The sequence below is a fragment of the Lampris incognitus genome, chromosome 3 (assembly GCF_029633865.1).
Source record: "Lampris incognitus isolate fLamInc1 chromosome 3, fLamInc1.hap2, whole genome shotgun sequence".
Taxonomy (NCBI): Eukaryota; Metazoa; Chordata; class Actinopteri; order Lampriformes; family Lampridae; genus Lampris; species Lampris incognitus.
In genome coordinates this window covers 70,377,968-70,395,436 of record NC_079213.1, presented here as the reverse complement: position 1 = coordinate 70,395,436, position 17,469 = coordinate 70,377,968, and positions in this window count along the sequence as shown.

Below are 17,469 nucleotides of genomic sequence, written 5' to 3'. Positions count from 1 at the left end.
TCCTTATGTGTATTTCTCCTGAAATCTCTCAGTATGCGTGTGTGTGTTTATGAAAATATATATATATGTGTCTTGTCTGTCTCTGTCAATCCTTTCATCAATATCAGTCTGTCTCGTCTGTCTGTCATTTCTTTCATCAGTGTCTATCTAACTCTACTGTACTTTAGTAGAATCAGAATCATCTTTATTTGGCCATGTATGTTTGTAAATACATGGAACTTGACTCTGGTTTCGTGACCCTCAATCTCCTTACATAGAATAACAGGAAAACAGTCTTCAGGAATATATACAAGGAATGACTATATACAGTTGAACCATGAAAGCAATGGTGCAGAGTGCAAAGAAGTTGGAATAAATATAATATCAGGGTTACTTGTATACATGAGGTAGGTGGACATGACAGAATAGGCATGTATACGTACAATATACAGTATATACAGTGTGCTTAGATTTATTATGACAATGTTAAGTGTTCATCAGAGTGACAGCCTGCGGAAAGAAATTGTTCTTGTGTTTGGTTGTTTTTGTGTACAGTGCCCTGTAGCGCCTACCAGAGGGGAGGAGTTGAAACAGGTTGTGACCAGGGTGTGATGGGTCTGCAGTGATGTTGCCTGTCCGTTTCCCGACTCTGGAGATATACACTCACTGGCCACTTTATTAGGTACACCTTGCTAGTACCGGGTTGGACCCCCTTTTGCCTTCAGAACTGCCTTAATCCTTCGTGGCATAGATTCAACAAGGTACTGGAAACATTCCTCAGAGAGTTTGGTCCATATTGACATGATAGCATCACGCAGTTGCTGCAGATTTGTCGGCTGCACATCCATGATGCGAATCTCCCGGTCCACCACATCCCAGAGGTGCTCTATTGGATTGAGATCTGGTGACTGTGGAGGCCATTTGAGTACAGTGAACTCATTGTCATGTTCAAGAAACCAGTCTGAGATGATTCGAGCTTTATGACATGGCGCGTTATCCTGCTGGAAGTAGCCATCAGAAGATGGGAACACTGTGGTCATAAAGGGATGGACATGGTCAGCAACAATACTCAGGTAGGCTGTGGCGTTGACACGATGCTCAGTTGGTACTAAGGGGCCCAAAGTGTGCCAAGAAAATATCCCCCACACCATTACACCACCACCAGCAGCCTGAACCGTTGATACAAGGCAGGATGGATCCATGCTTTCATGTTGTTGACGCCAAATTCTGACCCTACCATCCGAATGTCGCAGCAGAAATCGAGACTCATCAGACCAGGCAACGTTTTTCCAATCTTCTATTGTCCAATTTTGGTGAGCCTGTGCGAATTGTAGCCTCAGTTTCCTGTTCTTAGCTGACAGGAGTGGCACCCGGTGTGGTCTTCTGCTGCTGTAGCCCATCTGCCTCAAGGTTCGAAGTGTTGTGCGTTCAGAGATGCTCTTCTGCATACCTCGGTTGTAATGAGTGGTTATTTGAGTTACTGTTGCCTTTCTAGCAGCTCGAACCAGTCTGGCCATTCTCCTCTGACCTCTGGCATCAACAAGGCATTTTCGCCCACAGAACTGCTGCTCACTGGATATTTTCTCATTTTCGGACCATTCTCTGTAAACCCTAGAGATGGTTGTGCGTGAAAATCCCAGTAGATCAGCAGTTTCTGAAATACTCAGACCAGTCCGTCTGGCACCAACAACCATGCCACGTTCAAAGTCACTTAAATCACCTTTCTTCCCCATTCTGATGCTCGGTTTGAACTGCAGCAGATTGTCTTGACCATGTCTACATGCCTAAATGCATTGAATTGCTGCCATGTGATTGGCTGATTAGAAATTTGCGTTAACGAGCAGTCGGACAGGTGTGCCTAATAAAGTGGCCGGTGAGTGTATAAGTCCTGAATGGAGGACAGGTTGGCACCAATGATTTTTTTTCTGCAGTTCTGACTCTCCTAGTCCTCATCCTAATCTGTTCCTGTCCTGTTTTGTGGCCAAGCCAAACCAGACAGTAATGGATGTGCAGAGAACAGACTGGATTATTGCAGAGTAGAACTGAATCAGCAGTTCCTGAAGCAGGTTGAACTTCCTGAGCTGACGGAAAAAGTACATCCTCTGCTGGGCCTTTTTGATGATTGTGTCTGTGTTGGACGCCCACCTTAGGTCCTGGGAGATTGTGGAACCCAGAAACCTGAGGGTTTCCACAGTAGACACAGTGCTGTTGAGTATGGTGAGGTGAGGGGGGCAGTTTTGGGGGGCCTCCTGAAGTTCACTGTCATCTCCACAGTTTTGAGCATGCTCAGCTCTAGGTTGTTATGACCACACCAGAGGGTCAGCTGTTCAACATATGCTGACACGTCACCATCCCAGATGAGATCATTGTGTCATCTGCAAACTTCAGGAGTTTAACAGATGGGTCTCCTAAGCTGCAGTCATTTGTATAGAGGGAGAAGAGCAGAGTGGAGAGCACACATCCCTGTGGGGCGCCAGTGCTGATTGCTGGACATGATTTTCCCCTGCCTCACCTGCTGTCTCCTGTCTGTCAGGAAGTTTTTAATTCACTGACAGGTGGGAGCTGGTATAGTGAGCTGGGTGAGTTTGGAGTGGAGGATGTCTGGGATGATGGTGTTGAATGCTGAGCTGAAGTCCACAAACAGGACCCTAGCGTATGTCCCTAGGGAGTCGATGTGTTTCAAGATGTAACGCAGTCCCATGACGACTGCATCATCCACTGAACTATTTGCCTGGTAGGAAAGGTAGGGGGCATATGATGTCGTTCAGGTGGACCAACACCAGTCTCTCAAATGATTTCATGACCACAAACACCAGAGCGATGGGGCTGTAGTCATTTAATCCTGACAAACAAGGTTTCTTGGGGACTGGGATGATAGTGGAGTTTTGAAGCAGGAGGTGACTTCCCACAGCTCCAGTGATCTGTTGAAAATCAGTGTGAAGATGGGAGCCAGCTGGTTAGCACAGACTTTCAGGCAGGAGGGAGGCACGCTGTCCTGACCTACTGCCTTCCTGTTCTTCTGTCTCTGGTTGAGCTGACACACATCCTCTTCACAGATCCTGAGTAGAGGTGGAGGGTCAGTGGAGAGGGGTTGAGGGGTTGGCAGGGGGTGCAGTTGGTTGTGTGATGTGGCCAGAGAGGGCGAGGAGAGGGAGAGTGAGCTCATCAAACCTGCAGTAAAATATGTTCAAGTTGTCAGCCAGTTGATGGTTTTCTGCTATGTGGGGGGATGGTCTCCTGTAGTTGATGATGTCCTGCAGGCCTCTCCACCCAGATGCAGGATCATTAGCTGAAAACCCGTTTTTCAGCTTTTCAGTGTAGCCCCTTTTGACTACTCTGATCTCCTTTGTCAGTGTGTTTCTGGCTTGATTGTACAGGATCCTATCTCCACTCCTGCAGGCCTCCTCTTTGGCCTGATGAGGGCTGCCCGAGTTTTGCTGTGAACCAGGGCTTATTGGTATTGAAGGTGCAGAAAGTTTTGGTAGGCACACACAAGTCTTCACAAAAGCTGATGTAAGACATCACAGTGTCAGTAAGTTCATCCAGGTCTGTAGTTGCAGCCTCAAAAACACTCCAGTCAGTGCAGTCAAGGCAGGTCTGAAGCTTCAGTTTTGACTTGATGGTCCATCTCCTCAGTTTTAACAACAGGCTTTGCAGATTTTAGTTTCTGCCTGTAGGTTGGGAGAAGATGAACCAGACAGTGCTCAGGGAATCCCAAGGCTACGTGGAGGAAGGACAGTACGATAGACGTCATTTAATATAGTGTAGCAATGATCCAGAGTGTTTTTGTCCCTGGTGGGACGTTTAACGTGCTGTCTGTACTTTGGCAGTTTGTGGCTGAGGTTTGCTCTGTTAAAATCCCCAAGGATAATGAGAGGCAAGTCTGCATGTTTGTGCTCCATGTTTATTATCTGGTCAGCCAGGTGTTGTAACGCCTCACTAACACAGGCCTGGGGTGGAATATAGACACCAGCCAGAGTAAATGATGAAAACTCCCGCGGTGACTATAATCGTTTACAGTAAATTAAAATGGTCTCTATGTGAGGGCTGCATGAGTTCTTCAACACTGTGACATCTGTACACCAATCTTTGTTTATATAAAAGCAGATTCCACCTATCCATATATTCCCCATGAGCTCCATTTTCAGCCTGGTATCACGAGATTTGGTGTATCACGAGATTTGGTGTCATTGCCATGAAATTTAATCTATGAAATCGTGCTGGGGGGCACGATGTCACTGAAATTTTCTTGTCCAGCACCACGAAGTTGTATTCAATGCATTCCTATGGGCCAAGTTTTTCTTGCGTGAGTCATGTTATCAAGATGCTAGCTCTGGCTGGTCTGGCCTCCCAGGAGAATGCCGGTCACTTACATATATTTGAAAACCCAAAAACTACCCTAGCTCTAACAGTTATTTATCCACATATCAGACAGCAGAAACGACACGACTGCTCAGTAACCGTCTACATCAGCTCTCTTTATTTTCCTCACTGCTTTTTTACATGTAATTTTCTTACTTCTCCCTTCTACTGCCCCCTATAACCCTAACCGCTGTAGTTTTTGTGTTTTGGGTTCTGACAAAAGCAGCGGCATTTTTGTTGAATTTCAAATAGATCTCTGGGATTTGGAGTGGTCAAATAGCAATTCATTTACCACTATCATAACTGGTATCAGTAAATTAATCTAACACAACAATCTCGTATAATTTTAACACAACATATGGGTATGCAAATGTGAACCCATATCTCCCTATAGCTTGTCACTGCCTAGCCCAGAGATAGTTCAGTGATTCGGTTCCTATGTGCTAACTCTTCTCCATGGATTGTCACCTTTTGTTGGTGGAGAAGCTTGCATGGTCCTGAGATCCTGAGAGCAATGCCATCTGAAGCTATGCTCCTGGTAAGGTCACCCATGATGGTAAGGTCAAGGGGTAGGTCCCTGACAGAGAGCAATCCAACCAAGACCTCAACAGTGGAACAGGCGAAGGATGATGGCTAACTTTAGAGGATCGTCAGCTGGGAAAGCAGAGGAAGGCTGCAGCAGAAATGGGTCCCCAGTTGTCTTGGGACTCCATGTCACTGGATCCTGACCCAGATCTGTCAAGGACCATGTGGTGGCTGTCTGTGAACAGTCTTCCCACATTAAACAAAGTTACGCACAGGCATCCTCCATAAAGGGAATCCACCCTAACATCCCGGATTAAGTTGGTGACCGGCAAGTGGCAATGGGGGCAGGATTGTGAGATCTGGAAGCCCCTAATCATGAGCCGGAACATCAGGCGGTGGGTGCTATATTCAGTTGCTGGGCTCTTGGAACGAGGTAGAAAGAGCCCTTCAGTAGCTGCACCCACAACTGAGCAGCCCTCTTTAGGATCCACTTTGCTCACCGCACTTGGGGGAAGGGGCTAGAAAAGGTGCCCTAAAAATGGCCTGCCTCAAACCTCCTGACTGGATTACTGCGTTCAGAGGGATCACCACATGTGGTCAGAAACACAGAAACATGAACTTTGGAGCCGAGAATGTGTGCACACTGATGGATAGTGCAACTAGTGACAGACCGGCGAGGAGAACTGCGGTCATCGCTAGAGAACTGAAGAAATGCCAGATTGACATAGCTGCCCTTTCTGAAACCCGACAGGCAGAGGAAGGTCAACTGAAGGAGAAGGGTGGCTATGCTTTCTTCTGGAAAGGAAAAGCTTCTAATGAGCCCAGGATCCATGATGTTGGATTTGCTATTAGGAGCCAGATCATCAGCCACCTGTCTGAACTTCCTGTGGGCATCAGTGAGCGTCTCATGACCATCTGTCTGGTGTTTGCCAACAACCAGATGGCATTTTGAATGAGATACCTCAAGTTGTAACGCTTTTGAGATGTTAAATCAAATACATCTCTAGGACCTGGCCCATCTAGCTAAAATGGCTGTGTGGTGTAATAGTTATATGGGGTAAGTATTGTACTATTTTGGCACATTGAATTAAACTCTCTTTTTATAAATAATGATGCCTCCACTTAGTGAGAAATACAATTGTTTTTTGGGTATCAATCTCACTAAGAATTGAACTAAATTACAAACAAGGTACTATTTGTATTCAAATTGTGGCCCATAGTGATTCTATTGCCTATATCTGGTGATGTGACTGTCCAAACTTAACGAAACTTATCACGCACAATCGCCACAACATTCTTTGGAAGCACGCAAAATTTTGTGAAATTTCGCCCATAGGGGGCGTTACAATTAACACGTCAATATCTCAAAAACCGCTTGAGCTAAAAATCTCAAATTTGGTATACTTATTTGGACCCATTTAGCTACACTGCCTAAAGTGGCGATTGGCTGGATTACCAAAATGGCCGCCAAACAGCCAACCAAAACTCAGTAGATAATATTTGCTAGTGTGACTGGCCGAGCTTCATGAAACTTGACATGCTTATTATTTGTGGCACATAAAATCCATGTACCAAATATGACACAGATCGGACACATGGGGGCGCTGTAATAAGCAGCTGCAATACTGATTGGACCCTTTTACTCGAGGCTATTTTTTTTATCCCTCCCTCCCTCCCTTCCCCCCCCCCCCCAATTGTATCCGGCCAATTACCCCACTCTTCTGAGCAGTCCTGATCGCTGCTCCAAGACCCTCTGCCGATCCGGGGATGGCTGCAGACTACCACATGCCTCCTCCAATAAAATGTGGAGTCGCCAGCTGCTTCTTTTCACCTGACAGTCAGGAGTTTCGCCAGGGGGACGTAGCGCATGGGAGGAGCACGCTATCCCCCCCCAGATAGAAGTGGATGAGCACGCAACCCCCCCCCAAAAAAGTAGTAGTAGATCCTAACTGGGTGTTTGTCAAAGCCGGGAGGATGCCCAGTGCACCAGTTTTCCAAACACTGTGTCTCAGTTGCTTTCAAACCCCAAAACAGGCTGCACCAGAAGTTGGTCCATCCAGGATTGGGTCCTCTGGCACAAACAGAGCAATATAGTGTATGCTGTTAAGTGCCAGGAGGATTGCCATGACTTATACATTGGGGAAACCAAACAGACACTGACCGGCCAAGAGGATGGCACAAAACAAAAGAGCTACCTCATCAGGCCAGGACTCCACGGTCTACACCCATCTACAGGGCCAGTGGCCACTCTTTCAAGGATGAGGATGTGCACATCCTTGATAGGGAGGAACGCCAGAGGCCATCTATGTGAAGAGGGAACGATCATCCCCGAACTGGGGGGGGGGGGTAAGAGTACATTTGTTGCCATCTTACAATGCTGTGATTGTAACTATTCCCCAATCCTCTATGAAAAGTACACATGGACATTGTAACTCTAGTTAATGGTCATGGTAATTTGCATATGAACCCGACTGTTGTTTTCGGTCGTTATGCCACTGTGCTATTTATAAGGGTGCGGATACCTGCAGTCAGTTGAGACTGAAGAAGTCACATAGATTAGCGATGAAACGTTTCTTTCAATAAACGTGTCCAGATGAACTGAATCAACTCCAGCGGCATGGTGGCCCAGTGGTTAGCACAATCGCTTCACAGCAAGAAGTTGCTGGGTTCGAATCTCAGGCCATCCCAGGTCCTTTCTGTGTGGAGGGAGTTTGCATATTGTCTGTGTGGGTAAATTCAAGCCCCAATGGTACAACTCTTCATTATCCTGGTGGAGTTAATTGTTCTTTTACTGCACCACACTCAGTGTTCACCTCATACATTCACTTCTGCTGCCAAACCCTAACAACTAAGACCCACCCCTCTCCATTTGGGAAGGATTTAAGTGGACATAAATGATACAATAGGATCGCAGGCCGAGAGTGACATACTTGTTAGGTTAGGTCTTATCCAACACGTGCTGGCTCATGTCCATACCAATTAAACTATTCAAATGAACTTTATTGAAACCTGTAAAGCAGTCAGATTTATAAAATCTGATTGTTTTAGAGGTTTACATCTATAAACAGTATTACAGATGTAAATAAACTGTGAACTATCTTTTAAAATAAATTATGAGTTTATGGACTGAATTAGTACCTTATTTAAGCTGTTGAGATGAACTAATGTTTCAAAATGTATGATTCCAAGTAATTTAGGTCTGTGTCCATGATGAAATTATGGCAGAGCGTATACCGTGACCACACACAAACACACACTTACATACTACATACATACACACGTATGTATGCATATGTGTAGGCCTGATTTAGACCTAAAGAGCTTGCAACTCACATTCTTCAGCTCCCTGAGTCATCCTAAGCTTTTAAGGTTCTTCATTTCCACAGAGAAACGGTATATTCAGTGAGGCTGCACAGATGTGCTCTAACAAGAATATATCCGTGCTGAATTCTATGAATCTGACAAGGACACTATGAATATTTTAGGTATGGAGTCCAGCCCTGACACGTGGGAGGTGCTGCTGTATTGGTATGGTGAATTATACTTGAGGAGGTATATGTATGTCAGGAGGCAGGCCGGAGGTATGGAAGCTTGTCAGGTGTTTAGGCACACCATGGTGCCCACAGGTTAAGACAGTTCCTCAGCAATGGTTACCAAGGGTGGATAAACATTCCACATTATTAAACATACAATGATTGCTTAACCAGCCACAATGTAATTGACTGTCATGCGAAAACATTATATTAAGGAGTTTCACACTGAACTGAAGAGTGTGTAATGACTAAATCTAGTTTCAGTTTTACAGAAAAAGTAGGTCTCTTTTGGTCTGTATCAAAGTAATACGCCAAAACAGGTTTATCTTATTGTACATTGATCCCATGTAAGGCTCCACATGCTTCCTCCAATACATGTGGAGTCGCAAGCCGCTTCTTTTCACCTGACAGTGAGGAGTTTCGCCAGGGAGATGTAACGTGTGGGAGGATCATGCTACTCCCCCCAGTTTCCCCTCCCCCCCGAACAGGCACCCCGACTGACCAGAGGAGGCACTAGTGCAGTGACCAGGACACATACCCACATCCGGCTTCCCACCTGCAGACACGGCCAATTGTGTCTGTAGGGACACCCGACCAAGATGGAGGCAACACAGGGACTCGAACCAGCAATCTCCATGTTGGCAGGCAACAGGATAGACCACCACGCTACCCGGACACCCATTGAATCTGGTCTCTTAAAACCACACTGACCAAGAGTCAGAAATGGGCTGACAATATTTACTGTAAGTAAGATTTTCATTATTCTTTCAACCTTGCTTCTTGGAAATTCCTACTTTCCTCTCTAAAGGAGTAAATAGGCTGTTGCTCACAATTGGGCCAACCCCGATTACAGTTGCTTGCTGGTCTGGTTTCTGTGCCAGCGACTCAGATCAAAACACACGTACACACTTGAATGGATTTCCATAATATTCACTGTCTCCCTAATTCATGTATCTTCGGGCCAGCAACTATTTATTCCAAGCACATATGACTATTCTATTAAAATGGCATTAATTCACCATGCTCATAGCCTTGAGACGGAAGCTGCATATTTTCCTCACTGTAGGTGTAACGGAGCAGGGATTCAGTCATAAGGACAGAATACACAAACTGATGTAATGTGAGTGATTTCAGTGTGTGAATGTAAAGATACAATGGGTCCAAAAAACTCTCCTTGACAACTCCGACTTAGATATGCTCTCAGGCTATTGGACGGCCCTGATCAGCTGCACTCGGGGCTGATGTGTGAATACACCACCCTGTACAAGTGCAAACTCACACACTCTTTACACTGTGCAAGCACACACACCCTAATTTGTGGTTTCCCACAGACCAGTGTCAAAATGTCCTCACATCCCCATAGGCCAGGGCCAAGTCACAAGAGTTCTTCTATCTGTCCTGCGGAAGAACACAAAAAGTCCAGTCTTGGTTTGGTGCTCGACTTGTGCCTCCCCAGTTTCCAAAGCCTCCAGTCTACTGCAGTTTATCGCCCACTTAGTAAGTGGGTCAGTCTGCAGAGAGTACAGACAACACACACACACACACACACACACACACACACACACACACACACACACACACACACACACACACACACACACACACACACACACACACACGTGCACATATTTTAGCACATGCAAGCACAAAAGTACATGCACAAATGCTAATGAGTCCTGCTTTGACAATCCTCTCATTCTTTCCCGATCCTTGATACTTCACAGGTATTTTGGAAAACTACAAACAGTTTAGAATAAATTCTTCTGAAAGACAAGTGTTTAATTGAAAGCCGAGCTGCCAACATGACTCATAGTCTCACTAATCTCCTTAAAAACCACATAGCTCTCTTATTCCACACACAAATGTAGGTGGCCTCATTAATGTCGGATTTACAGCCTGTTTCTGTCAATGTGTTAGTCTAACTCTGCTTTTAGCTCACATTTCTTTTTCCCAATACAAACAGAGGCATTTTGTTCTGCATACTCTGTGCATGAGAGTGTGTGTTTTGTTTTGTTTTTTAGAATTAGTTTTGCAGTGTTTTGTCTTAGGAATCCAAAGTCTTAAATGTCTCAGCAGGCAGTAAGCGTTCTGTTTTCACGGTTCTCCTCTGTCCTGTTTGCGTGTGCCAAGTTTCAAAGTTTAACAAACTGGTGCTGACAGACTCTATATAACATGTTGTGTCAAAAACGTACATGTTGTTGCGGCATGCTTGTCTCAAGTTAAGAGGTGATGCTCCCTGACCTCCAGTCACGGCTGTGTCTCTGCAGGACACCGAATGGTTGTCTTACACACACACACACACACACACACACACACATACTCGCAAAACTATACTTGTGGGGCCCCCTCATTGACTACATTAATTTCCTAGCCCTTAACCCTAACCACGCAAACTAAATGCCTAACCCTAACCCTAACCTTAGCCTAACCCTAATTCTAACCTGAACCCTAAAACCAAGTCCTAACCCTAAAACAGACCCTTTTACTTGTGGGGCCCCATAAAATGGCCCCACAAGATAGGTTGTTTCTGGTTTTTCTATACTAATGGGGACATTTGGTCCCCATTAGGATAGAAAAACATGAAACATGCCATGGTATACACACACACTCGTTTCATTATCCTTAAGAGGACCCCTCATTGACTACATTAATTTCCTAGGCCTTAACTTTAACCTTAACCACGCAAACTACATACCTAACCCTAACCTTAACCTAACCCTAATTCTAACCTTAACCCTAAAACCAAGTCCTGACCCTAAAATAGACCCTTTTACTTGTGAGGGCCTCTAAAATGTCCACACAAGGTAAGTGGTTTCTGTTTTTTTTATCCTAATGAGGACATTTGGTCCACATTAGGATAGTTAAACATGTACACACACACACACACACACACACACACACACACACACACACACACACACACACACACCAGTGTTATCTAATCAAGTCATGCTTGGAACCGCAGTAATAATATTACCCCGTGTGCTCAAGTGAACATGGAAATTAAAATTATGTTAAGCCCAGCAGTAGCCACCAGTAAACTATTGGTCTTGATATATAAAAGAAAAACAACCAAAATCAAATCTTAATGCAATCTCCAGACTTATAACACGCGCCCGCTACACGCGGACAAAGGATAGCTAGATGTAAAAGATAAACAAGAGGATCTGAGGACAACTCGCCTCACCTTGTGTGCGTCTCTCTCCTGCCGGCTGACCTTCGAGGTTTTCTTGAAACTTCTGCGGGCAAAAGACAGAGGCAGGCTCCTCCGACAAAACCAGGACTACCGTTTAAAAGCAGCACGGACAGAGAGGACACACGCCCCAATCATCTCAAGGGATCAATAACTTTGATGAATAAATACTGTAACAGTGACTAAAGATATACTGACTGGTTTTATGTACAATAATGCATCAAGCGTGTGTGTATGTGTGTGTATGTGCGTGTCTTTGTGTTATACGTATATGTAAATAATTATGTAACTGATAGGGGAGCACATGATCATTCTTCATGCTTGCCCTAGCGACGTTTTCAGACACGCTTGACAGAGACATGTGACAGCGTGTCGAGTTGAGATAATCCTAATCACTGGCTGTTCCTATCTCCTCCGCTGCTCCTTTGATTCTCACTCTCACTCCCGTCTGACTTGTTTGTTTTTTTCTCCTTCTGCTTCGACGCTCCGTCCTCCCTCCTCTGTTCTTGCCACTCTCTGCACCTTTTGCCCCCTAAGCCGTAGTGTATCATAGTGTCATCCGTTTTCAAACTGAGGTGCAGGGTCGGTGCTGTTCGGGGCTATTTGTGTGTTTATACATGTGTACCTTCTTTTTCTTTTCTTTTTTTCTTCCAAATTTATTTCTAGTTTTCCCCCTTATCCCACCCGATTAAACCAACGGCATATGGCCGGAACTCTTGTCGAATAACTCCCCTGGCTCATGTTTCCACAGGAAGGAGATAGTCGTAACAGCAGCTTCCTTCAAACTCGTGTCGGCTGCTCTCGCTAGTTTACGCGCTGAAGCCTCGCATGGATTGCATTACCTTCTGGCCGCGAAGGAGACGTATAGTCCATGGGCCAGACGATATTTCGGTACACTCAAGGTGGCAAAACTTACTTATAATTTTTGAAAGGATCCATGTCTGTAGATGATATTTTGGTATGATAACCATTCCTGAGTGGCAGCTGTATCACAGTTATCAGCTCATGAAGTTAACCACCCGCTAAACTAAATTGCATTTTAGACGCTGGTGCATATCCTGGTTTAGCCTCATGGTCAGGACATTTTTCAATGTTCTATAATATTGTCTTTGGTATCATTTTAAAGGGGACCTTCTTAGCTTTCATTCAAGCCCTGTTGTGGATATTTCTCACAAATATAGAGGTCACTTGAGCTCTTCAACCCGTCAATAACACACATCTTTCTGCAATTTTCGCCTAAACTATATACTTAATTTTAGCCCTGTGGCATCTAGGAATATCAGGGACACAAAACACAAAAACTGGAATACTCACAGGACTGTAAAGATTCAGGAAATGTATAATATACCCATACTATTTCATTGTGTGAGGTGATTGTGAGCCTTAAATGAGAACTAGACCAAAGCCAGTCAGGTCACAAACTGGTCTCTATACATTTGTTTAAATACACAATCAAAATACATGATAAAAAGGAATACCATAGTGAGGTAATGAACTATTTTAATATTTTAAACAACATTGACATTTACATATACTTAGTCAATGATACATGTAATCCCATATCATTAGTGGGTATATGTAATGGTAATGGGTAGGGTAATGGGTATATGTGAATATGGTTACATTATTGTTATCAAGCTCTGGGTAACCAAGTCCAGAATCAACATCCTGTGCATCAATAGACTACTACCACAGTAATACCATCCGAATCATCACACTGTCATTCATCAAACTGCTCGTTTCTCTCATCATCTGACTCCCCAAGTTCAAAGTCCAGTTCTGGACCATCCTGCTGTTTTTGGTTACTGCAGGTCTGTAACCTGCACATGTCTGTGCATGGAAGTCCATTTGACAGGCACATGCAGCTTGGCATTTTGCATGAATGCACACACTTGCATGTTAGCATTTCCAAGACCACATCTGGTGCAGGTGGGGAGCGCATCCAGTAAATGGCCAGCTTGCCTTCATCGTCTGTCCATCCATACTCAGTAGGGCTTGGCACCACAGGGTTAGCCTGCAGACAGCACTTCCATATTGCTGCCTGATAGTTGGCTCGTTGAACATGCATAAAGAGACAGTCTCTACATGGTGGCAGCTGGCTGGACTCAACCTCTCCCCTTTTGGTGCAGAAGAGCTGGTAACGCAGTTTGTTCACCTCAGCAGTGCTGCTATTAGCAACATACATCCGACAGGTGAACTGCTCAATTTTCTGGAACAGCTCATCACTCACATTCCATGTCTGTCCCAGTTGACTAAAAGTCTCTTGGCAGGAAGTGTGCTTTCTCACTATCTTCAGGGCATTCAGCTTCCCTCGACCAGCGAATGCACTGACAGTGTCGCAGCCTGTGAAGGCATGTAAGCCAATTAGGCTGTCACAGATGCTGTCTCCAAGTGAACTTGCCAGTTTGGTGATGTCGACAAACCGTGTGCGGTTCTGAGTCCCACACTTCTGGTAGATGGGACAGGTGATGTCCTTCTGGAAGCCAAGACAAAGCACCATGACATCAGTGTCCTCAGCTGTGATGATAACTGACTTTGAGCCCGCATTTGCTGCATGCAATGCATGCAGGAGCAGACGGGTGTCAGCTTCTTCATGTGTGGAGTGCAGTTCTGCTGCTTCCTCACACCCATCTTCTGTCAACTTGTAGCAGGTTTCCTCACAGGTCATGTACAACACCTTGCCATGCAGCATAGCTCTGTATCGTGGGAGTTTCCACTCTTCCACCAGAAACTTGATGAGACTGGTCTTGTTGGAGGAACTGCACAGAAATTTTCTCCACTGCTGGACGTGGTGTCCCCCTGCAAGATTCTTGTACTGGAGAGTGATGTCTCCACCCCGGTTCAGTCGTTCAGCATCTTTGATCGAAGTCTGGTGATAGACATCAAAAACAACATCAATCCTCCCACTCTGTGCTCCCTCATGGAGGACCTGGGTCAAGGCTGACTCTGCCACCTGTGCAAAGGTTTTGTTGTTGCCATTCATTTTTTGGACCAGGCTCATCCCATCAATGATGGAAGTAGATGGGATTGGGATGTCTTCTGCAGGAGATACATTCTTTTCAAGCTCTCTGGCAAGTGCAGCCTTGTTTGTTTTTCGTAAGGACCCATCAGCATTTGCCAGTGCCCATGGTAGTGGGCCCAATGGGTAGGCAAGGACATCCTTCAGATTCACCTTCCTGCTTTCAGCCACAAGGATCATGTGACTGAAAAGGTTTCTATCTGCCTTCAGAACCACATCCTGTGCTTTCTTTCCATGAGCTTGTTTTGTGCTGACATTGGAGAATGTTTTCAGACTTTGCTTGGTCATCTTGTCGTGGAATTTCACAGGTGGTGGGTCTGCATCTAACCTTGTTTGCTGGAATGCTTGGTAGGCCTCTTCTCCTTTCTCAAGAGCTCTCAAGAGATCTATGGTCACATCAGGTGGAGCCATGTTGCCAGTGGAGAGGCTAACCAAATCAATCTCATCAGGGGACATAGGATTGAGCCAGTTATTCTCCATAAGGTCCATGAGAGACTGGACATCTGCTTCATCTCTCTTGATCCTTGGACTCTGTAGATCTGGATGAGACCATTTGCACCTGCCTTGACCTGTCAGGTCTCTCAGCTGTCTGAGGTACATGCTTCTATACTCAGCTGTGAGATAATATTTGGTCACAGCTCCTGGCTTCAAGCTGAATTCCTTTGTCCCTCCAGCTGTTTGGGTGTCTTTGTTCACCGTTTCTTCTATAGCTTGGTCAACAGGGATTCGGCCAAAGGGATTGGTGGAGCCCAGTTGGACTGAGAAGCCTCCTTCCATGAATTCTGTGTACACATCTGGGTGTGTGATGGGCAGCTCAGACATCTGGGCGTAGTAGTAGGGGAGGTAGCATGCATAATTCATCCTGTCATAAGCAAAGCACCATGGGATCATTGCTCGAATGCTAGCCAAGTGTAGCATCCAGTCTCCCTCTCTGGATGCTCGGATGAGCCCCAACAAGATTTCAACCATGTCCAAATAGGACATCCAGAAGTTCGAGAGGCTGCCGTTTCCACCTCTAAGGAACTCACGGTAGACTTCAAATAGATCCATGATGCGTGTACAAGAGCTGTTCTCGAGGACCTCCTTCAAAGCATGTTGTGAGACTTCTTTCCCAAGGCTGTCAATGGTCTTCAGTGTCTCATTCAGGTGAACCATGTCATTCCTGTGAGTTTCTTCCAACCAGGACAGGAAACCATTCAAGGTCAGTTGCATGAGAGCCTCATACAGGAGCTTGTGTAGTCGCACTGCCCTGTTGTACTTGCGGCCATCCATAACACCAGCAATTGAGCCTTCTGCAATCATGCCAGACTCAATGCAGAGGTCTTTGAGTCCAGCATCTTGGAAACGCTTTCCTATTATTGCCAGCAGTGTGCAGATGGTGTGGAATACCCCAAGCCTAACGATGATATCATGGAACTTGTCATGGTGTTTCCATGTGATCTCGACAGCCTTCGCATACAGGGCTTGGTCAAAGACACAGACAATCTTCCTCAGGCCTAAGCACTGCATGATGCTCAGTGACTGGTTAAGCACCTCGTTGACAGTAGACATTTGTGTCGCTGGAGCATTGATGGTAGGCAGATAGCCTATATTGTCGGGGATGACCGTCATCTCTCCTCGAGTCAGGATGTTGAAGCCTGTCCAGCTGCTGACTGACTGTTCTTCTTGTTGTGACATGCGTGCTAGGACCCAAAGAAGGTTTTTCTCTCTGGCAAGCTTAGTATTGGCTGCAGTATCGGCATCTGACTTTTTGCTTTGTGGTGGCCCTACCCGTTGTCCAGCATTGTAAGTTGGTAACATTGGTGGGGGTCCATCAATGCTTCTCTTCTTTGTTTTGGGGACAGTGGGCATGGGTTGGACAGGAAGTGGGTTGACTGGCTTTGCTTGCACAGCAATCCCATTGACTCTGTGAGATGTTCCCTCACCACTGACAGTTTCTTCAAGACGGTCGATATTGTCCCAGGCTAAAGTTGTGAATATGCCAGGATGGATGTTAGCTGGAAGGGCAATGCCACTCCCTGATGATGAGAGTTTCTGGAGACACAGGGCAGTGTTGATCTCTTCCATCTGTGAATAGGACACACTGTGACCAAGTCGGTTGAGGATGTTTATCAACTCTACATTTCCTGTCAACGATTTGACACTGAATGGCAGAACAATGTGCTTGGAAGGCTTGGTATTTCCACATGTCACTGCATATACTATGTCATGGCCAAATGACTGCAGAAGGCACTGCACTCTCTGGGATGCATGATCAGGATCATTTGAGCCTGTGAGTAGAGAGTACAGGAAGATAATGAGCGACTCTGGAATGGTAGGACATTCTGCTTCTGGTTTGACTTCAGGCGGCCAGGTTTGAGGAACATCTTGACTTTTAATGTCTGCTCTCAATTTCATGGCTGCTTTGGCTATAACATCTTGTGCACTGACACTTTTCAGGGTCTGCAGCTCCCTTTTGAGAGACTGATTTTCTTTGGCAAGTTCCCTCATGGACAAGTTATCGGGATAGAGGAGGAATTTTCCTTTCTCATCAGGGAATATCTGCAAGGCTCCAGCAAACTCACTCTCCAGGTTTCGTCTTATGTGCTTCTTGGTTGATTCCTTGACTTGGGCAATGCCTTGGGAGTTCATTGAAGCTACCAGTCTAGAAGAGAGATCAGTCATTGTCATCACTTGAGGATTGCCAAAAAGCTCCATCCTGATGAAGAGGAACAGCTCATTGTATGCCTTATTCACAGCAGCTTCATACTGGGCTGCAGCATCATCATCTTCATTGCTGGCAACCTCTCCTTTGGAAACCTCTTCTTTGGTGTAAAGTCTATAGCATGACCTGTGGTAGTGCCCTTCAGCTGCTACAA